Source organism: Malaclemys terrapin, chromosome 10, assembly GCF_027887155.1.
Source record: "Malaclemys terrapin pileata isolate rMalTer1 chromosome 10, rMalTer1.hap1, whole genome shotgun sequence".
NCBI lineage: Eukaryota > Metazoa > Chordata > Testudines > Emydidae > Malaclemys > Malaclemys terrapin.
The window spans coordinates 80,626,290-80,650,331 of record NC_071514.1 but is presented as its reverse complement, the minus strand read 5'-3'; the positions used below and the strand labels follow the sequence as shown (position 1 = coordinate 80,650,331).

Here is a 24,042-nt window from a genome sequence, read left to right as displayed (position 1 = left end):
GGATGGCTCATATCCCAGAATTTTTTTTTTTAACATTTCCCCACAGTTCAGACCTTGTAACATACAAATGTACTTGTTCTACCTTAGAACCAGGCTACGCACAGCTTCAGTCTCCCACACAACAAGCATTGTGGTAGGAGAGAACAATCCTCTACCGAAGTGAAATGGTCCTTTAGGAACTGAGGGGCTGAACATGGGCTCCCAGTGATCTCTCTCCTGCCATCCATCTCCATCCTCTGACAAACAGAGGCTATGTGTGATCCTTGGATGCATAAACTGGTACTCTCAAGTAGGAACTAGTTATTTTACCTCTGTATTTAGCACTGGGGCGACCACTGCTGGAATACTGTGTCCAGGTCTGATGTCCACCATTCAAGAAGGAAGTTGAAAAATTGGAGAGGGTTCAGAGAAGCGCCACAAGAATGATTAGAGGATTAGAAAACCTGCCTTATAGTGATAGACCTAAGGAGCTCAATCTATAGTTTACCAAAGAGAAGGTTTAAGGGTGACCTGATCATAGTCTTTGGTTAAACAATCGCAAAAAAACGGTTACTCACCTTTCCGTAACTGTTCTTCGGGATGTGTCGCACATGTCCATTCCAGTGTAGATGTGCGTGCCCCAAGCACAATCACCAGGATTTTCCCCCCTAGTGGCATCCATCGTGTCAGCTCCAGCACCCTCTGATAGTGCGCGCTCATAGCGCCAGTATAAAGGGCCCTGCCAACCCCGCTCCCTTTCAGTTTCTTCTTGCCAACGGCCTATGAAAAGAGGGGATGGAGGATGGGTTTTGGAATGGACATGTCATGTGCAACACATCTCGAACAACAACAGTTACGGAAAGGCTAGTAACCGTTTTTCGTCTTTGAGGACTTGCACATGTCCAATCCAATGGAGGTGACTCACAAGCAGTGGCCCAGGAGGTGGGTTCAGAGTTCAAGGACAGGCTGACAGCAAGGCTGCGCAGCTGAAACCGGCCTTGTCTCTATCCTGCTGTGTAATGGCAAACCGAAGACCAGGTTGCTGCTCTGCAGATGTTTTGAATCGGGACTTGTGCTAGGGAAGTGGCGGAGGAGGAGGCTTGAGACCTTGTGGAGTCAGCTGTTAGATTAGCTGGGAGCGAGTTTGTAACACGCCCGGATACAAGAAGTAAGCCATGATGAGATTCTTTGTGCAGAGCTAGGGAGACCTTTCATTCTTTCCACTATCGCTAGGAAGAGCTGGTGGGTCTGCAGGAAGGTCTGGTTCTTTATCAGTAGAAAGCCAGGGCCTGCCTCATATCCAACGAATAGAGGTGCTGCTCCTCTCTATTCACATGCGGTTTAGGGTAGAATACCGGCAGGGAGACTGCTTGGCCACAGTGGAATTGTGACACCACCCTTGGGAGGAATGACAGGTGAGATCATAACTGGACTTTGCCCTTGAAGAACACCATATATTGGGGCAGGCCGAAGTGATGGCTACTAGGAAGGCCACTTTCCAGGAAAGGTGTAACAGTGAACACGTTGCCAGTGGTTCGACCAGGGACCCCATAAGCTTTGCCAGGACAAGGTTCAGGTCCCAGGGAGAAATGGGATCGCTAACTTGCTGGCACACTCTCTCCAGTCCTTTGAGAAAAAACCACTAGGAGAAAGATTGCCTGAGCAATGCGGGATTCCAGCAACCGTCATGGGCGGTAAGAAGGAACTAAAGGGGAGTAGCATTGGCACGGCCCTTTATACTGGCTCTATGAGCGCGCGGCCCCAGAGGGCGCTGGAGGCGACCCAACGGATACCACTAGGGGAAAAAAATCCTGCAACTGTGCTTGGGATGCGCACACACCTATATTGGAATGGACATGCACAAGCACTCGAAGAAGAACAAAGAGTAACTATTAGTGGAATGATGTCAGACTGGAGGGAGGTCTCAAGTGGGGTTCCACAGGGATCTGTTCTGGGTCCGGTGTCATTTAACATCTTTATTAATGACCTGGATGTAGGAACAGAGAACATCCTGATCAAATTTGCAGATGACACAAAGCTGGGGGGCGGGGGAAGGTTTGCCAACACTTTGGAGGATAGAGCTAAAATTCAAGGGGATCTTGATACATTGAAGAACTGGGCTATAAACAACATAATGAAATTCAACTAAGACAAATATATGGAACTACACTTAGGGAAGAAAAACCAAACGCACAAATACAGAATGGGGGATAACTGGCTTGGCAGCAGCTGACTGCTGAGAAAGATCTGGGCGTTGTAGTGGATCACAACCTCAACATGAGTCAGCAATGTGATGCTGTTGCCAAAAAAAAAAAAAAAAAAGCAAATACAATTTTGGGTTGCATTAACAGAGACATAGCATACAAGTCACGGGAGGTGATAGTACCGCTCTACTTGGCGCTGGTTAGTCCTCAGCTGGAGAACTGTGTCCAATTTTGGTCACCAATGTATAGAATGTAGAGAAACTGGAAAGGATCCAGAGGTGAGCGACAAAGATGATCAAGGGGAGGGAATGCAAGCCATACAAGCAAAGGCTGAAGGAACGGTGAAAAGAGGAGATGCAGTCTTCAAATACTTGAAAGGCTGCCATAGCAAAGATTGAGAAAAGTTGTTCTCTCTTGCCACAGAAGGCAGGGCAAGAGGCAATGGGTTCAAACTACAGCAGAGCAGATTTAGATGAAATCTCAGGTAAAACGTCCTAACAGTTAGAACAGTAGGACAATGGAACAGACCGCCTAGGGAGGTTGTGGATGCTCCTTCACTGGAGGTTTTCAAAAGGAGGCTGGAGAGCCACCTGTCTTTGATGGTTTAGACACAACAAATCCTGATTCCTGGCAGGGGGCTGGAATAGATGACTTTTGTGGTCCCTTCTAACCCTATGATTCCAAGTATCTACCTGAAGAACAAATATTTGCTAATGGGCTCTTCCATCTAGCAGAGAAAGGGAGCTGGAAGATGAAGCTAGACCAATTCAGACTGGAAATAAGTTGTCAAGTTTTCACGGTGAGAGTAATTAACTATTGGAACAACTTACCAAGGGTCATGGTAGCTTCTCCATCACTGGCAATTCTTAAATCAAGATGAAATCTGCTCTAAGAATTATTTTGGGGAAGTTTTATAGCCTGTGGTATGCAGCAGGTCAGACTGGATGGTCTCTTCTGGCTTTGGAATCTATGAATTTATAACAAAAAACTCTCCTCTATGGAAGACAATTGCCATGGTGGCGGAATACTGGAAACAGCTGTAATTTGCCCCATCACACTTTTTTTTTCTTCTCTTCTGAACTACTACAGGTTGCTACCCCAAAAGACCTACCGCGGCCAAAGAAAAAACTACACACACATCCTAGGTAACCTAAGCTGTACAACGTGCATACAGAAGAGGACTAAAACGAAGCCCCGTCTGATGATCTTTATTTTTAATCACCCAGAGAGTCGCACGCAACTGTCGTTCCAGCAATACTTGCCCTGATTCTCATCACACTGACGTCAAAACTTCAGTGGCACAGGACCCAGCACTGAAAAAGCAATGAACACGAACTGGCTTCGCCCACATACTATGATGATGGCTGCTCTAGACACATGACAGACAGCTAGATATAGATATGTTAGTGCCTGGTAACGTCATTGAAATCTGTCTGTGACATCCTGTACTACAGTAGCTGTTACCTGAGTGAATAATCATTACACTTTGCACTTCTGCATCTGAGGATCTCAACACGATTTGCAAATATTCATGTTGCCGCACTATCATCTCAGTGTCGCCAGTCCCCAGCCTTCAAAAATCATGAGTCAGGCCCAAAGCCAAAAGACAAAATTGGCTCAAAAAATCATGAGATTTTATTACAATATAATAAATGTTGTGTTCTTTTTATTTGTCTTCTGGTTTTTGAGCTCTTGGGGTTTTCCACCTTTTTCCTGCAACCTTAAGGGCTAGAAAAAAATTTTTAAATGAAAGCTGAGATCTAATGTAATCACCTGACTCCAGGAGCTGGGGATTTAGTAAAAACATTGTGAGATATCATGAGACCGCAATAAAATCATGAGAGTTGGCAACACTGTTAAGACCTATGATGAAGATTATCCCCATTTTACAGCCAGGAAAACTGAAGCACAGAACGGTTAAGTTATTTGCCGAAGACCACCCAAAACGTTTCTGCGGGAAAGTCAGGGATAGTACATAGTGCTCCTGGCTGCTGTAAACCACATCATCATCCTTCCTTCCCTGGGAAGAGAGACCAAGGAGAGACCACAAGTCTCTCAGGAATTCCTGCAATGTTAGACCCCAGCATGTGACTTCATGGCTCACACACGCTGGAGTTATTTTGCAAACGATTCCGTGTGCATTATGTGTACAGCGTATGCATTCAAAATTATAATACAGTGGCTTTTAAAACCCCATCTAAATGCAAATCTAATTACGTTTTCCCCTGTCTGTTTGGCCAGCCAAACTGCAGAAACTAGTTTAACCAAAACACTGTTTAACGGAGTTTAAATACGGTTCCTTAACACCAGTTAAAACGTGTAGGAGACCTAAATTGCATGGCAGCCACAGCATACAACCATTCAAGTCCCTACAAATAGATACGTTCCTTTCCTTACCACTGCGGCTAAGTGCAGCACAGTCTCTACCCCCCCTTCAAATGATAATTTATGACCCCCCGACCCACTTACCCCTTCTAAATCAACCTGATCAATAGAGAAATCAGACAATCCTTTTAAGAAATGAGCCCATCTGATCCTTCCAGCTAATGATCTCTGCTCTTCGTACAGCTGTTTGCAGATATGTGGCACAGGCTGCTGAGGAGGGGAAAAAGGAAAAGGTTCTGAAAGCCATGGGACCATATGCTGCTCTCATTAACACCCAGAGTAAATTGGAAGTGACGCCACTGAAATCAACGGAACCGTTTCTGATTTACATGGGTGTAACTGAGAGGAGAAACTAGCCTGCTCCTTCATGAAAACGAGCACATACGCGCCTCTCCCTGATCTATTAGGTGCTGTTCCGAACACTCCTGCAAACCTTATCTCAAATGCCAACTGCTGCGCTGCAGATTGCCTGAAAACGCTTGCTCCTAAAATGTGCCTCCTAATCAATCTCGCAGTCCCTCCTGCAAACAGTTGTGAACTTTCCCTTCCAAGACCCACAAATGTCTCTTATCTTGGACTCATTCATCCCTGGCTCCTCCTGCAAATTGAAATCTCTCCTGATGGCTTTGCATCATGTCCCCTGCGAAGAAAACCCAGCGAAACAAAAACAAACCAACATCAACAGAATCCCGTCACCAGCTGGGCTTCAGCTGCTTGCTCTGGATGTCTACAGCTGCACCTTAAAGACCTCCCAGAGGGCCTGGCACTATGACTTTCTGCTTTGGATTTTATAAAGGGAGATCTAATGGGAGAGCGTCTCTTTCAGAGTAAGACCATTGGTATGCTATATCCTCACAGCCCACATTACAGTGACTGCAAAACCCTGTTCCCTCCTGGGACCCTTTTATATCTCTTTGTCTCTTTACCAAAAGGTTACAAGAACATCTACATTCTGCCCACACATTAACTAAAGCAGTTTGTTAAAGTGGGAAAAAAATTTACAGTGCAATACATCCACTTCAGAACATTAAAAAAAAAAGGCAAATTTATACAACAGAGCCTCCTTATGGCTTCACTGTCCACCCTGATGTTTATATTGAAGGGGTAGGGTTAACCAGCTAATATGGAGGCATCACAGAACCCTTTACATCTTCACAGTAGATCGGCTCCTGAAACGACTGCACTGAGTATGGCCCCTACTTCTTTACATGCATGGGGTTTTTTTTTACATTTATTGTACGGCTAGAAAACCAGCCAGAGGAATTCCCCCCCGCCCCCTTTCTTTCTATCGAATACATACTCCATCCATTTCTCTGCCTGAGGCGTTCGGGTAGGGATTTCACTTATAATGCAGGCAATATATGCAAACACAAGAGAGCCCAGTTAATCTGTGAATCTCCTAGAATTCAGCTCTCAAATGCTGCAGATGGAGCTGGCACCTGCTGGGTGCTGGATACTCATTCAGGGTTTGATCCGGCTCCATTGAAGTCAGCGGGGTTTGCCATGCACTTAAATGGGAACTCATCCCTATCCACCCCCCACCAATCACTGCTGCAAGGTGCTAAAGGCTCTCAATCCTTACTGAAATCAGCTGGAGTTGAGGGAGTGACGCAGCAGTCAGTATCTTTCAGGATTGAGCGCAGAATGTACGTTCAGAGCCCAAGCCACTACTGACTTGACCTAAATCCCACCCCTAGTTTCAATGGGGTATACAGCTCTTCACTTCCTGTTTTGTTTAGCAGTGTTGTTATGAGCTTTTAAACAGTGTCTGTTTCCACTCAAGAAGCAGATGCATTTAAGCAGTGGGGTAACTGTCTCTTGCACATGAAAAGTTTCGGAAGTGGTCCTTTGGTGTGAAAGGTGCTGTCTAAATGTTACAGCAGCATTCAGCCGAAGGAAACAGGCATGTTCACAACCTCCTACAGGGTATCACTTTGGTGTACTATATCCTGCATGCCCAAGGAGCAAAGATAAAGGGAGGGAAGATATTTCTACAGTATTATTACAGGGCTCGCTTAATTTTCATATGAAACAGCCATAAAACCGCTTAAATGCCTCACTGTGGCCTCTATTGTGATTAATCTATGATTCCTTGGTCCTCTGCTTTGCTTCTTAGATTGTAACCTCTCTGGGTCCGGGCACTTTGTATGTGTTTGTACAGTACCTGGCACAATGTGGCCCCCATCCTCACTGGGACCTCACAGCACTGCTGCAATAGAACAACAATAACAAATGGCACCAATGCACAGATGAGGCGTCTACAACTACCCATATCGAATAGCAGTGATTATACCCTTTCTCTGGCTTCAGAAGGGAGACAACTCCATTGGACCATGTTATTAACATCTGCAGGGGAAAATTTCTTTTTTCACTACAGAGTAGGTGCCCAGATTGATTTCAAGTAGATCAATCTCTACACTCCCACTGAAGCCTTAAAGATCTCCTCACTTAATTCAAATTTACACCCCCACCTCCAAAATCCAGCATCATCAGATCTGAGCTGGACCAAACTGGGGTCTCTTCATGGGCATCAGTTCTGCAAGGCCTTCATTTCTCTTTTCCTTCCCTGTCAGTGATTGCTTTATTTCTCCCTACTTTCTTTTGTCTTCTCTTGGTCTTCTCCCTTTGCCCGTATCCTCTCTTATCTCTTGTCCATTTTCTCTTCAGCTCCTTGCTTGGTTTCACATTTTTTCCCCAGTGGCATTAGTCCTTGCTCAGAAGCCAGACAACAGATAGAGAGGATGCTAACGCCAAACAGTCTTAAAATCTGACACAACATAATACAGGGCAGGACTGTTCTGTGGATCACATCACAATAGTCACAGTGAATTACAAGGTATTAGAGGACTCTACTGTTGTGTGTCTCATATAGCAATAGTCACGCTGAAGGTCATGGTATTATAGGACTATACTTTTCTCAAGCGCATTAGGCAACAGTCCTGGTGACGGGCCATAGTATTACAGACTATACTGTTCTAGAGATCATCTAGCAATAGTCATGGTGAAGGACATGGTTTTATAGGACTATGCAGTTCTGTAGTTTATATAGTAAGAGCCATGGTGAAGGTCACGCTATTTGGTGAATACAGTGTTCTGTGGCCTATATCTCAACAGTCCTGGGGAGGGATACAGTATTACAGGATTAAATCATGCCCCTCCCCCCAGCTCAGCAATAAGCCAGGTGTTAGAACATTAGCGATGCATTAATTTTAGCAGTCAATAGGCAGAACCATTTTTAAAGCAATTGTTCTTGTCTACTGAATGTAGTGTTAAATTTTCATTTGCAAGAACGCCTTGTCTACATGGGGACATGGACTGGACTGGCTCTTTCAGACCTTCTATTCTGGATAGAGTCCACACGCGGCCCCACAAGGAGCTATTCTGGAATAGCTTATTCCACCATAGGGATTCTGGCCAATTTCCCTGTGTAGATCAGGCCTAAGGGCAGTGCCCTGCTGGTGTAATTTACACTCACTTTAAGGCCCTTTTACACTACCAGAGTGCTGGAAAGGGGCTGTTGTTTAAAATACATGAAAACTAGGTGCACAATATTTAAACTTCTCCTACTATCCAACAGCTGGGACTACACAAACACAGGTAGTGAGCACAACAGCAAGGTTTAGCCATTACCATAAATGCAGCAAAAAAGGTATCCCCTGGTGAGACATCAAGCAGTGACTAACAATGGAGATGCAGTTAAAGGGAAGGAAGCAAAGTCTGACTGTAAGAAAGCAAAAAATAACCCCCAAAACTCCAGGGGTTTTGCTGAAGATGATATTCCAAATTAAAATGACACCAGCCCTGTTTCAGCTCAGGTTTTATGTGAGAGTAAAACCTGGGGCTAACCAGAGTTTAGCCTCTTTGCACCAGGACTGAATTTGGACCACATTTATAAGGCATGACCCTACACCCCTTTGAACTCAACGGGAGTTCTTTTTGCATCAGGACTGCAAAGTTAGGTCCCTTAATGGAACAAATTTCACTTTCACTCACACACACTCACACCCCTGTTCACCACCCCATATAAATCTACCCTGTTACAACATTCTCATTGGCAGGTGTGGTGTAAATCATGCACGGGTTGACATATTTATGCCTATTTACATTGCTTTAGCCCCAGTGACATAACCATTTGTGATTTTTGCTTTCCCCACCCACTTGGGTATAATGCAGCCACCACAAATGGATCTGAATAACTCTTGTTTCAAATAAGGCAGTGCTACAGCATAGTCCCTACATACTAAACACTACACAATGGGCCAAATGAATCTCCAATGTATCTCCACTGACTTCAACAGAAGGATTTGGCTCGTTCTTTAACGATGTATAATCTTTTTATATATAACCAAATGCTACTAAAAGATAGCTATATAGATAGATATAGATATTTTATATATGGCACCCTCCATTTTTTTATTTCTTTTATGCTTGTGATTAGATTAAATAGATAGATAATCTATTTTCTATATCCATCCATCTAGATATATGATAGGAATTTCTCTGTCCACTCCCGAACTTCTTGTAGGCAACTGGGATATAAGCAAGAATGTCTCAATCAAGACATAATAATTTTAATTAGCAGGTGGATCATTTTCTGGGCTGATCTCCTTGGGGACAAAAAGGAAAGAATCTCCTTTAAGATTTCCATTTGCCTTGCTGCTCTGGTCTTCCCCTTTCCACTAGTGTATCTTCAATCTCAAACGCTGCATAAAAGGAAAAAACTCCTTGATATTTTGCCTTGGCTTTTGCTACAACTGGGACACATAAGGGAGACTTGAGGTGTTTTGTTTTTTAAACATTCAAGATCACCTTTTCCACAGGGGCGGGGGGAGGGGGGTAGAGGGCAGAAAGGAGAAACATTTTTTTCCCCAGCTGTGATGCAAAGGCTGTTGACACCTTCCTTGCAGCCTGGCTGTTCCCCAAGGACAGGGAGTTGAAAGGTTCACCTACATCAAGTCATAAGTAACGCAGCAGGAAACTCAAGCATATTGTAGGCAAGGAGCACACATAGCTAGAGGCCAGCATCACATCCTTTGCAATTGCTGCTTATCCTGCATCCTCCACCTATTCCACGGGTCCGGAGCATAGGACAACGTCTCTCTCTCTCTCTCTCAGTGAAAGTGTGATGTGGGAACTTAACAGGCACTGCCTGACTACAATTATTGACTGCCTGCTGCAAAGGCTCTCTCTTTCCTTCCCACTCTTCTCACTTGTTTTCTTCTGTGCGGCAGAGTGCGAGCCTTCAGAGAGTGCTGCTGCTGCAAGAGGCTGGGACTGATGGAACGCTGGCTTTTAGCGATCACTTTCATGGGGGGAGCAGTACGTGTCCTGGTCCAGTGACAGGAGCTTGGCTATCTCCAACACCTCCCACCCCCGTTTCAATCAGGGAGATGCACTTAAGCCACAAGAAGCTTTCTCCTCTCGGCCTCAGCCTGCTTGTGCTTTTCTGACACTCTCAAGATGCTAGGGAAGAGGAGAGAGTGGAAAGTAGCAGAAGGGGAAAGGATTCTTCTTATCCGAACAGTCTGCCCTTCTGTGGGATTTTCCTCAAGAGTTCTCGAAGGGTTTGACAAACGTGTATTGCCTACCTCGGGCCTAATTAGGTGCTACAATGCCCATTTGATAGATGGGGAAACTGAGACACAGAGCGACCCAGCAAATCGCTGAAGATCACCCAGAGGGTCAGTGGCCTGGCCAGGAACAGAAGGTCTGAGTTCAGACGCCTCCTCTCCGTGCATTAACCACAAGAGACACTGGGGCCAAACACTGGACTCATTAAAGTCAACGGGAGTTTAGCCATTGACTCAAATTTGTCCTTAAAAGACAATCAAAAGCTGAAGAGCTGTTGAAGGACAGGTTCTTGTAGCTCACATGCCTACGCAATCCCCGCAGGCGATGTCAGGCAGGTGCCCAACTAGAGGTTTTCCTATACTGGAGCTCTATAGTGATGACACAAAAGTGGAGTTCCTGCTTCCGAGTCAAAGGAGTAGAACTCTAATAGGGAGGCTGAGAGGCTCAGGGCATGTCTACACATACAGTGCTGCAGTACATCTGGTGAAGATGCTCTATGCTTACGGGAGACAGCTCTCCCATCGGCATAATAAAAGCCCCTCTGCGAGAGGCATAGCTATGTTGGTGGGAGAAGCGCTGTCCACACTGGTGTTTATGTCGGTGTAACTTGTCTGTCTCAAGGAGGTGGTTTATTCACACCCCTGAGCAACATAAGCCGACATAAGCTGCAGTGTAGACACAGCATTAGTCTTTGCAAAATGCTTTGAGATTGTCACATGACAGGCACTAAGTAGTATTATTTTGTACAGCAGTGCCTGAAATTAAACCCAACTCCACGATTGTGACACCCTGTAATGGAAGGACAGGGACCAATGATATAGACTCTGTAGTTTCTGATGCATCACTGTGAATGTCAATATGCAATTCTTTAAGTGAGCTGAAGTCTAGGTTAACTGCTTTCCCTTCATTCTAAACCTACCTATCGATGGTATTTCTAAGGAAGCGTTTAAGCACCAACCTTTCCCCTTCTCCCTGTATTATGTAAGTCTGCAGCCTTGCAAACTGCAAATACCACGGAGCAAGAGCCGATTGCTCTCCTGATTTTTAAATCTACATCTTGATTGGAGCTGCAAAAGGTTTCTAGTGGTGGGAGAGGAACAAAAGCGGAGTGAGTCAGTGGGGCTTAAGAACTGGCACACCTAGGAGCCTTATCAGGCAAGCCCCTCTGCCACACACAACCCGACCAGCCTAGTAATTGCGGTCTGCATTGCTCTTCAGGAGATGCCAGTTCAGCTCCCAGATTTGGTCCCGTTTTTACCCAGAGTGGCAAAGGGGATGCAAATGCTATGGAGACTCAGAAGCAATCTCTAGTTGATTAAGGAGCTGCATTACTAGGCATCTTAGGGGATCCCATTGGATACTCCTCGTTGGCCAAGTTGGCTGTCAAGCAGTGCCTGGGTGAGGGACACCAGGAGCACGGGGGGGAAGGACAGAATCACATTGGCGGTGACAAGGATACTCCCGGAAGACCCCTTAAATTAATCCAAACAAATATATGACCACGCAGCAAAAGAGATCTGGCATGTGCTCACAGCAGGGGCAGGAGTGGTGTCTATGGTTCTTCAAGAGGTCCTCCAATCCCCTAGAGACAACTCCCCCCAAAAGGGGCAGATATTATTAGATGGGAGGAAGAGATCACAGTGAGAAATAAAACAGTGAACCGAGTCCTACATTATGGGCTCGATCCCCCTCGCCCCAGCTGTGACTGATCTCTGCTCAGCGCAGAACCTGAGAAGGGGGCAAAGGTGGCTGTACCCCAACTTTTTGCTCCCCCTTCCAATCCCGGGGCCAGCCCAGGGCCAGTTTGGCCGTTGACACAACTTTAGAGCAGTCTCAGGGCTGCTACAGTTTGCTTGCAGCCGTAATAGCCCCTGGGATGGTGGCACAACTCCAGCCTTACTCCCATTCCCCAGTCGCACCCCTGACACGCCTCCTATGCTGGCAGTTGGCCGTGCCAGCTCTATGCCACTGGTGAATTCCTGAACACAAGGGGAATCCTCAGCTGGCCGCTTAGGAGAACTTTAAGACTGCTTTGCACTGCTCCACTGGGGAAAAACAGACTTGGTGAGGCCGAGGATCTGAGCCTATGTACCCAATAGAAGCTTTGCTACCGCTTGGGTCCCAGCTCCTACAGTCACCTCCACTGCTCGGCCTCAGAAAGGGTGCGTGCATATAGCAGGGGCCCGTGGCTCGAGTCTCATCATAGTTACCCTGACCTCAGTGACGACACTCTAACTGAGATCAGAACCTGGCCCTCAGTGTCCCACGGAGCCTGAAGGATACTCAGACACGGAGATAGCCTATTTTTAACCCTTTGAATCCCAGAGTTATTGAATCCCAGTCTCGTAGCTGACCGTGGTGCGTCCGTCAGAAAACGCCAAGCCTATCCAAACTGAAGATAGCCTGCGTACTGGGCCACTTACACTGAGGAGATGCCCTGGCTGTGTACGGGGGCACCTTGCCTGCCAGGAGCCAAAGTGGGGGGTTTAAAAATTGCCCGTGTCTGTCACACACACCAAAAAAAAACAAAAAAACCCCAGACTGAGGCAGGAATAACAAAAGCAGTGATCAGTAAAGACTATCCCAAGAGGCTGTAAGTTCTTCAATTAGAGCTCTCATTATAGGCCTAGAAACTCCACTCTCTTCTGTACGGCTAACACTTTTTTTTTTCCTTTTAAAGAAAAAAAAAGAAGGGAGGGGAAAGAGGAGGAACGCTGCATCTTTAATGCAAGAGACAGGTCTGCTGAGATTCACTTTGGCTCTTATTTTGACTTTCATCTAAAAGAGCTGCCCTGGGAATCCATTAAGTCCAATTTAAATCGACTCTCCGCCCCCATGCTTTCTCCCCGCCCTGCCCAACCCCCAGACTCTTCTCCCCTTGGAAACAAACAAACAAAACAAGCAGGGGGTGGGGTGGGGGGAGCAGGCAGAGCCTTGTAGGAATGTTTTATTTTATTTTGAAAGACGTGCTCCAAGGAGTTCACCCCTCCCAAGGCACTTAACAGATTTTTATTGCTGCACAAAAATAAAATCCAGAACGGTGGCCACACTTGGATACGGTCTCAGTATTAGCATCTCAATCACCACCTTTCTCTGGCTGATAAGGTTTCAAAGTCCATGGGCTCACGCTGTACTTTTGGTTCCCAATTTTCACGCATTTCTCTCTTCTAGCTTTTTTTTTTTTTTTTTTTTTCCCTCCAATTACTACGAGCTGGCTTTGTAACAATATCAGGCAGTAAAGTTTGAATGGATCTGATTTCATGTACCACTTCAGTTCCAGTTTTCCTCTGCTAGTTCGACAGTTGCAAAAATCATTCTTTGCATTCAAAAAATCAAATTCCATTCCACACACACGCAAGCCCCTGTGAGCTGCTCAGTAATGATAGAGAATGGACAGCCCCCCTTGGCTGTCATGTACTACACGGTCATTCAAGCGCTGCTTCTGTAGTATAAGCACTTTTCCAACCCCCTGCTCCCTCCCCCCCGCGCCATACACACACATTCTGCATTGCATCCTATTCATATGTTTTCAATCATTGCCATTTCTTTATTTAAAACAAAAGCTCGCTCGCTCCGTCTCTCTCACATACACATTCTGAAAAGTGAAATCTCTATAAGGGGGCTGTGAGTTGGTTGTTTGGGTTGTTTTTTAATGACAATGGACGGTTTTTGTATAAATTTGCCATGGGAAAGGAGGAGCAGGAGAGCATGTGAAAGTCTCACGGAGGGGGTTTCCGAACACCCAGCCAGATGTGCAAATCCTGGGATTACTCATATCTCGGCTAGAACAATTTTTTCTGGCAGGCGCGCCTGATACACACCAAATCAATGAAAGACAACAAATCAAATCAGGGTTCGCACACAAAGACAACAGCAATGATTGTGGGATGCTGGGGCTCATCAGTGCTGGAACTTTTTAAAGTAGAAAAACATGCACATGAATAACTCTACCACTAAAAAAAACCTCCTTGACAGACCTCGTTCCCATATTCATCTATAACCCCCAGCTTTTATTATTATTTCAACTTCCAAAAAGTGGGGGGTGAGACAAGTGACATGAAGAAATCTCTGTCGTACACACACACACACACACACACACAAATATTTGGAGTCTCAGCTGTATCTTTGTTCAGACGCCCATTACCAATAAAGTCACTAGAAATTTGCAACAAATTCAACCCCCTTTTTTAATTATAGAAAAAAACCACCCAAACCCCAAACACTGCAAGCAGGACACAGACAAACTCGGCAATGCCAGAAACGTACGGTGTAGTCTCAATTGGAAAGGGCAGCAAGTTGCACGAGAGAAAAATAAATCAGGAAAAAGCGCTGGAAATTCCCAAAGAACATTCTGCAGACCCTCCAGTAAAAAAAGGCACAAAGATGTAGCTGGTAACAATACCTGCAATGTTTCTTGTGCTCCTCTCTCTCTCTTTCACTCTCTCGTGCTGTCTTTCTCTCTCCTCCTCCTCTTCCAGAACACAGTAGCCAGATTAGATCCTTAGGAAAAAAAAATGTGAGAAATAGCACACTTCGGGTTTTTTTTTTTTTTTTTTTTTTGCTTTCCTTCTCAGCAACCCTTCTAAGCTCCTTCAGTAGCCATTATTCATGGACCACTAGGGGATATAAGGTAATTAGAAACGGCCCTATAGCATCCAGCCTGAAAATTTAATGCCAGTGGTAGGAGTGGTTGGGGGGTTTGGCTGCAGGCTGCTACACCAGACAGGAGGGTGCTTTGGTGGAGCTAGGGGAGAGGTGAGGGTTGGGGGTGGAGGGGAAGGAAAGGAAAGGCAGAGAGCGTGGTTTGTCCGATCTCTCGATAGAGATGTCAGGTCATTGGACAGGATGGCCAGAGATGCAGAGGGGCTAGTGACAACGTGTGTCTTTTTATTATTAATTATTATTATTGAGTGGGTAGCAGGCTTGCCTCGCCTGTGTGATCTATGCTAGGGTTGTGTGTGGTGAGTGTGTGTGCGCGTGTTTGTGCCAGGAATAGCAATCAGCAGCAGAGGCAGCACACAGAGCACAAAAATGCCATCATGCAGGGTCAACAGAAAGCTGCAGACATTTTTTTTTTTTTTGGCTTAATCCTCTAGAGAGGGAAGACAGAAAAGGAGGAAGAAGCTTGCTGGTTCCTTTATAGTTTTTTGTTTTTCCTTCCTCAGTCTCAAGTGGTCACATTAACAACAAAAAACAAAAACAAAAAACACCCACCCACCAAAACATCCCAGCTCTGAACTAAGCCTGCATCAGAGAGATACAGAAGAGTCTCGGGGTCTGAGGCTGTGTTTCATTTTTGAATGCGATGATCAGATAGGTGGACGGGTAAGGTAGCTGGGAAAAGAAAGAGCGAGGCAGAGAGGGGGGCGGAGAAATGAGAACAAATCACACCTGCAGCTTTCTCTGTTCTGCGTAGCCAGCTGCAGCCAAGGCAGTGACTGACAGGAAAAATACAGAAGCTCGGACTCCAAGCTTTGCGCATCTGTTGGGATTTAGGTGGACGGTGGCTGGCAAATTAGATCTGACGGCAGCTAATCTCCTTGCATGGTGGTTTTAGGTTTTGTGTTTGGAACGAGGGAAGGGGAGCATTAACAAAAAGCAATCCTTCCCCATGCACCTCTTCTAAATGAAAAATCATGAGAAAAACAAGGACGTTAGGCACTGCCAGGTTAAAGGAAATCAAAGAGCCCTACCCCTCGCCTAGAGGAAGCTCAACATCCCTATGAAAAGTTTCAAAACCAGAGGAATCACCGTGACACTGCAGACCATTGGTCCCCAAAGCCAGGTGTCCTGCTTCCAGGTGTCCCATGCTGGCTGCCCCAGAGGAAGTTGTAAAACCCTCTTGCTACAGTTCTTTGGGTCATACTCGCCCATGGGGAGAGTGGGAACTTCTGCCTGACCCCAGCTGGTGATCAGACGATGCCCTGAAGTATGAGGATTGATTATCCCCTTCTGCAAGTGCTACTCTTATTTTTTTAACCTTACTAAGTTATTCGCCTCAATGATCTCCCATGGCAGCAAGTTTCATGGTTTAATCGTACATTATGAAAAAGAGTATTCGCTGGGATCCATTTCCAGTCTGTTGGCTTTTAATTTCACATGGAACCCCCTGTTGATGAATGATGGGGTAGAGTCACATAGGAGCCTTCTTTTCACTATTATTTTTTGTATATATTCAGAGGTCAAACAATAAATAAAGATCAATCCTCATAAGAAGGCAAAGGTTTGACTATTAGTCATCCATGAAGTCCACAGTCATTCAAAGTATCTCCTCCTCCACCTAATTTCCCACTCCTTGGAACTGTTCTTCTCCCAGCTGTCTTCTCCTCCTCCCCGCTCCTCCAAGCATTCTCCTAGCTCCAGACCCAGTTGGGCTGGTTTATTCTCTAACATATAACTATAACAAATCCCTGGTCACTTAGGACTTCACAAGTGTCACATTGCTGTACGCCCCAGCCAGTCAGAACTTCAAGGCAGTAGTGGGGCTAGCACTCAGATCCTCTTAATCCAAAAACACAGATCCCTTCCTACCACTTAACCTGAAAGAAAATCTCCTTTAGCACTCAGCAGCAGAGGGGCTATGACCCATAGCTGAACATTTTTGATTCCATAAAGTAGAAGGGAGACACACACTAGTTAATTCATCACAAAAATATTTTTTCTAGTACCGATATACAGCTCCTTGGTCTATAGTTTTTATGTCACCTTTGAGTCCCATAAAATATGCAGTATTGTCAACTCTATCATGCTATCTTAAATCCCCAGCTCCTGGAATCATGTGATTGCATGAGAATCTCAGCTTTTGTAGTTAAGTTTCTAGCCCTCACACTTCCAGAGAAAGGCTTGACTACATGAACCTTAAAGGCCCAAAAGTCAGAAGGCAAATTAAAACAATCCAAAATCTATTATTTTTAAAATCTCATGATTTCAGAGGTGTCTGCGTCATGATTTTTGGTTTGGTAATGCTGACTATGGTTCAACATTGCTTACCCGTTGGTGTACTGGTACGGTAGCTATTTTAATGATACGTTCCAGCTGTCTGAGCCCGATCCAATGGAAGTTTTGCTTGAGTAACGACTATTCTTTAGCTCCTTCAGCGCCCCCAAGTGAATTATACCGTCCAGTTGCGAGGAATGGGAGGTTGGGGTCCACCTTTGTTCCTGGAGTACTGCTCAAGCAGCACACAGAGATATCAAACAAAGCCCTTTCTTCATTTTCAAGATCTTGCAACAGTGGGTTACGGTTCTCTTGCTTACCACGGTCAGCAACCAGCACCAAGCAAATGACCGCCATTGCCAAGGTACCATGAATACAGAGAACGATAAGACACTCTAGCGCATGGTACAGAAAGACCCGCCTCCCTGCTTCACACTGATCACGGCCCCTTGTTCCACACCCAGCTCTAGAGGGCAGAGTTCACTAGGCTAAGAAGAGGCAAGGGATTCCCTTCAAGTAACACATCCCCATTGCACCATCATTTCTCAAGCTGTTAGAACAATGCCACCTGAGTTCTGTCAGCGTCTCACCTTTGCCACCTACAAACAGTAACTGCCCTGGTTGTGATCTATGGACTGGGCGCTCCACTGAGTCTCCCATGGGGCTTTCTAGTTCCCAGATATTGAATTCATTTCTTGTCATTTCTCTTTAAGTCATAGGCTCTTTGTTCTGCACATTTCCTCTTCAACTCCAGTTTACACCTAACCTCACAAAGTTTACGTTCTGTTCTATCATCATTACTCAGTCTGGATTTCCATTTTCTCAGGGATACTTGGCTTGAATCAACCCTTGTACCTTGCCATCTTGCTGTACTGTTTACTTCCTGTCCTTTGCTTCCTTATTTGTAGGGAATATTCAGCCCTTCTCTGACGCCAATAAAGTATCTTATGCAGTCTCCAAGCTGAGCCTATGGATTTTCACTTCCTAACTTTGTCCTTCAGGCTGTTTTCTACTAGCTTCCTCATTTTGAAAAAAATCCTCAGAGCGTTAACTCTTGGTGTGATTGCATCTGCAAGGATGTTAATTATCTGTGGTCACTGTTATCTGTGGCCAGTCACACCTTACTTCTTGGCCTAACTCCTGTGCATGAGTCAGAATTAGGTCACGAGTCACCTCTCCTCTTCCAGAACAAGCTGTTCCATGAACCAATAGCTCATGATCTTGAGAAATTGTTTCTCCAAATCATGTCCTCGTGTGTCATTCAGTTTATATTCAGGTAGCTAAAGCCACCCATTTTTACTGTTTTGACTAGAGTTTGTTCCCTCTGTGACTCCTCACAGCACTCGGTATTCACCACCCATGTTCTGATCCAGAAATTGATGGCACAACTCACTATTTTCGTGACCTGCAAATTATATCTACAGGGATTCGGCCTCAGGACCACACATTCCCTCCCCCCGCCCCACTACATGGACTCATTTGTGTAGCTCTAATATACACACACCTGTGTCCAAACCTATCTTTCCTGGAGAGCTAGGAATTACATCAGCCCAATGGTCATTCTCATCACAGATTTCAGAAATGCCAGTTAATGTCCAAGCTTTCTTCCAGTGCAGGCTGGTACAACTTCCCCTTTTGCTTTTAAGCTTCTCACACTGTTACAAAGAAGGATGACAAATGGTGACAGAGCATCTGCCCATTTTCCATAACTCCTTTTGCCAAACCGTTACCTTATTGGACGGCTCCTCCTAGGCCCCCTCCTCCAACCATAGTCACTGCCTTATTCTCTGCCATCCGTAGCAGATTTCCTTGTCCAGCATGAGTGCGCCTCGGCACCTGCTTCTCATTTAAATAACTTTAATTTTCTTCATTTGTCAGCCGTCAAGCTCTCAGCTGATTCCAGTGGAGACTTTCTGCGCAACCTGTCCCTTCCTCAAAGGCGTTCCCCTACGTCTAATCAACTCAGATCCTGCACTCCAGCTTCAGCCTAGCTGGGGCTACGTGGAACCAGAAGCACGTCAGAGGAAGCCACTGTAGAGGCTTTGGATTTCAACAGTCCTCATCAGAAGGATCTAAACTGAGTTTCCAGGACTTCCTTTCTGCAGTTCCTTACGCCACTGCTGCTGACGTCCAAGTGTGATCACAGGCTCCTCCCCAGTCCTAAGGGATGGAGCCTGCACCTACACACGTCAGCAGGAATTTTGTCATTCACTTGAGTGTGCGTAGGATGGGATGTAAAAGGCGATGAGCCTGACGCTCCTCTCACTTACGCCAGTTGTACACCACTGACTTGAATGGGGTTACTCCGGATTTACACCATAAGTGAGCGGAGCATCAGGCCCCATCTATACACCTGGTGAGAGCAGACACCCTTACATATGGTAATCAGCTGTCTTCATGAGCCTTACAATCTTTGTCACATTCTCAGCTAATGATCCAACCTCCTGTGACCACAGCCTGTCCACTTAGCACAAACAGGTCCCCTTCTCCCCGAAGGGCTGCGTTGGTGGGGGAGGAGTGACTATTTGTCTCAAAGAGTCTGTTATAATGGAAACCATCTCTCCATTCCTCCTTGGTCTCCTTCTGCCTTGACCCAGGCTTCCTTGAGTGGAGTTCTGTTCTGAGTCAGTACCTTGTTTCCATGGAAAGAATGAATAGCAGAGTTCTCCCAGTGGTTTATTAGAATTCCTTTTACTTCAATGGAGAGTCTAGAGTAGAGTAAAAGGCTTTAATGTGGGGCTAATGGAGCCCCTGGGAAGTCCAGGAAGGAAATCTCCCCTGGAGAAGAAGAGGCATGAGGGGAGGGAGGGGAACTTTCCAGATAAACTCCTGGACAGGTTGAAATTTTTGCAGAAGCCATCTCAGGCAGCAAGAAATGGAAATGAATGTTTGTTTTATTTTTAACAGATGTTACAAAAGACCTGCCAGTAATTCAGCGAACGATGCAAAACCTAGATCCCACTCACTTTTCCCTGCATGCCTCCCATCTCCTCCCTCTCCCTCGTCTGTGTGAATGCTTATTTGCATTTAGCAGATTTTTTTTTTTTTTTAAAAAGGTAAGCAATAAAATAACAATCTTAAGCCGTTTCATTCCCTTTCTCCCCAAGGTTTTGGTTTAGAGCCTTGGTCCTCGCAGCTATTAATTGTTTTTCATAAATTTCACTGTCTCCTCACATTTTACGAAACCATGTACTTCCCCGCTTTGGCAGTTCACTTCTTTTCTTTTCCCCTCGTCCGTTTCTATGTGCCATGTTCCCGGCACTGCGGCTTTCGGCTCGGCAAAGCGTTATGATGATAATCACACCTACCTGAGGATCTCAAAGCGTTTCACAAACACTAGCGAAATAAGACTCACAACACTCCTGGGCGGGGGGGGCGGGGGGAATAAGGATTATTCACCCCATTTAAAAGACAGGGGAAGATGAAGTACAGGGAGATTATACCTAAGATAATACAGCAAGTCAGTGGCAGAGCCATGATTTGAAACCGGGGTGAGCCTGTTCTAACCTCTTTACACCTCATAAAAGGGTCTAAGAGGCATAAAGGGGCCCTAAAAGACCTGTCTCCTGCCACAGGAGCATTCTCCTGGGTCAGGCACGGTGCCATACAACCATAAGGCCCTCTGAAGACCCCCCTCATAAGCCTCGGCCTAAGGGTACGTTGAGGGCAGGGCCACAGCCCACAGTGCTGTGGAGATTCTGGGCAGTCTCCTATAACTTAGACAGGCCCCTGGAGTGGTCTAAGTTGTGCTGGCAGCCTCTCCAGAATCTCTCTCCCCCGGGGCACAGCACAGCCTCTCAGCCCAAGGCTCCTCCCTCCCATTCCTGGGCTCTAACCACAAGCCCATCCTCTACCCTAACTCTCCCTACAAAGCACTGGGTAAGAGAGTGCTTTACAGGGAAGGTTCGCTCTCCCTCTCACGGGTCCATATTAAAACACACAGCACTTTGTCAGCACAGCTTTTAGGGGCTGCAGGTGCCTGTGCACTGAGCTCCTGAACATGAGAGTTTAATACCCAACACTCGCACACTGGAAAACCATGATGCAAAGCTAAGGGCCTCCACTCCCCATATCCCTTACCAGAGCGTTACAGGAGAGAACAAACCACACACAGAAAACCTGCTGTGCAACTAACTCGGCCCCTACAAGGATGCCAAGAGACGCTGATGTTCCCAGCTCATCTTACCCCTCCCGAAGCCTTTTGCCGATTGCGATCTTTACCACACAGCAAGAATTACTCCCCGAATCAATGGCGTGACGTACATGAAGAGTTGCATTGCAGTGTCTGAGTAAGGCCCTGATTCGGAGCTGTTGTGGTCACCAAGAAAACGGCTTCAGATCTTTCCAATCATGTGTGGCCCTCTTTTCTAACTCTGCAGGATTGTGAGGTGTTGGGCCTTAAACCGGTCACTGCTGCAGCACTGAATATTGCCCATTCTGGTCCTTGGGCCTGCTAAATTTTCGGGGGGAGAAATTTTGAACCTGATTGTAAACTGAACAGAGTCCCAGTAGAGGCATTTGAGGATAGGTGTGATACAGTCATGGCTTTTGCTGCACGCGAGATGGCAAGAAACAGTATTGTGCACACAATGGAGTCTGGAGTTCTGAGATCTAGAGAGTTATGGAAGAGGGACCTCCAGAAATCATGGTCAGATGAGATGAAGGCCTAGATAGGAAAACAAGTTCTGATTGTGCTGTTATTTACATGGGTGCCAGGTTCATAGAAGCTTGGCATCTAGCACTGAAACTATTCATTAAAATTTGAAAATAAATAATAAACCCGAACGCCAAGTTTTTTTGGTTAATGTTTGAAAAAAAACAAAAAACCCCAAAACTATGACCCCTGTCCTCCCTTTGTGAATCCAGCCTTTAGCAAAGCAGGTTCTGAAATGACAGTATGTACACCTACCAGCTTCTTTCCACCAAAGTTGATAAGCCCCATATCAACTTCACATATCCAGTGCATATATGGATAATGGATTTCAGCATTTCTCAGTGCGTGTTAAACTCCCACATACTGCTGGGAAAAGCTCTGAGGACTTCTACAGATTTTAGTCACAGAGGGTGGGGGCTTGCTTTTCAAAGCAAGATTTGGTAGACAGAAGGGCAGAAAACCCAGAAGACAACTCTGTCAAACTCATTTCTCATGAGTTTTAATGCTGAAGTTGCTCTGGTATCCCACTGAATGTATGGGTTCACTATCTTCATTTGGGAACAGAGGGTCATCATAAAGCTTAGCAATGAAAGGACCAACATTTTCCATTTCTAGCTAAATATAAAACCTCTGTATGTTGGATTTCTAGATGGAAAATGGAAATCATGTACATTCCCCAGGTGACGTAGGAAAATTTGCTGCACCTCTGTCACCAACTTGGATTTTCCATCCAGGTAGTGATCCCGCAAAGGCTAATTGTAGCCAAGGTTAATATGTTCACTAAGTTCGATCCGTGTTACACTGCAGTGGGATACGTGTCTGTATTTTGTACATACTGTAGCTGCCTCACGTTTGTGTGGCTCAGAAGAATCTGAGTTTATAAAAACAAAACTAAAAAAAGACAACCACCACACGGTAGCACATTCATTTCACAAGCCAGGTCAGCTCCACGTGTGCCCCAAATTCAAGTGTGGCTTATGGTTAAAGCAGGGCCGACTCTAACTTTTTTGCCGCCCCAAGCAAAAAAGAAGAGCGCCGCCCCCACCCCCGAGTGCTGCGCCGCCAACCCCCCAGCGCTGCGCCAGGCCGCCGAAACCCCCGTCCCCTGATTGCCACGCCGGGCCGCCCAACTCCCCCGCCCCGAGTCGCCCAAATCCCCCCGAGCACTGTGCTAGGCCGCCCAAACCCTCAGAGTGCATGGCCGGGCCGCCCAAACCCCCTCTCCCAAGCGCCACGCCGGGCCACCCAAACCCCCCGAGCGCCGCGCTGGGCTGCCCAAACCCCTGGAGCGCCACGCCAGCCAAACCCCTGCCCCACCCCGAGCACCGCGCTGCGCTGCCCAAACCCCCGGAGCGCCGTGCCGGACAAACCTCCGCTCCTCACCAGCGCCACACCGGGCTGGGCTGCCCAAACCCCCACCCTCCCGGAGCGCCGCGCCACCCAACTGCCCCTCCCCCGAGCGCCGGGCCAGGCCAGGCCAGGCCAGGCCAGGCCGCGCCGCCCAAACCCCCGCCCCCCCCAGCGCCACGCCACCGAAACAACAACAAAAAACCCTCGAGTGCCGCCCCATGAACAAAAACAAAAATACCACGAGCGCCCCCCGCCACCCCAACATTGGCCGCCCCTTATAAGGTGCCGCCCCAAGCACATGCTTGGTCGGCTGGTGCCTGGAGCCGGCCCTGGGTTAAAGGGAAATCAGTGCATGTGATGTTGGTACAGCTGTCCTTTTACGGAAAGTGCTTTTAAGTGGTTAGGATTTTCTAGCTGGCTTGCTCTTAATGCATGGTAGAAGGCCCCATCACTAAATCTCGTTTGTATAGGGACTGAGCTTCTGAGGCACTGAACGCCCACCTCCAGTTGGGTGTAAAGATCACTCCGCACTTCACAGGATCAGGCCTTAACAGAGTAAAGGGTTGAAACTAGCCCTCAGCTACCTCATTTTGTTGTTGTTGATTTCAAACCGGAACAAACACCTGTCCTACAGCTCCTATTTCTGGACCCCTCCTGGGACGATCACCCTCCGTTCTCAGCCAGCCTCCGAATATAAATGGTTTTGTAAGATGCTTGAGTCCTTCGGAGGCGATGCAGCTGGCGCTGTGCAGGCTTTGGGGCTGCTGCTTCCACAAAACCCATCAGCTTTCATCACGGGGAGAGAGAGGCAATTGTTGTTTTCCTTCACTTCTCCCTACAAAATGGAGAGGAATTGATTCTAGAAGGAAATCGCTTTTGTTCTAACCCCCTCACTGTAACCGGATCTCCTCACATTTCAGTGCGGGAGCCTGAGCTGATCACAGAGCATTTATTTCTTCTCTT

The 24,042-nt window shown here is 46.4% G+C and overlaps 1 protein-coding gene across 4 annotated transcripts in view; it reads right to left on the bottom strand.

Moving 5' to 3' along the window:
• Positions 1 to 24,042, bottom strand: part of RAI1 (retinoic acid induced 1) — a 132,555-nt gene that overhangs the window by 70,024 nt on the left and 38,489 nt on the right. For 2 of the 4 annotated variants that reach the window (XM_054042639.1, XM_054042638.1), the window contains exon 2: positions 14,542 to 14,639. The gene's annotated coding sequence lies outside the window, so the exon portion shown is untranslated. Of the gene's footprint in view, positions 1 to 14,541; positions 14,640 to 15,530; positions 16,053 to 17,129; positions 17,198 to 24,042 lie in introns of those variants that run through there. The other 2 variants (XM_054042641.1, XM_054042640.1) reach the window with 2 other exon arrangements.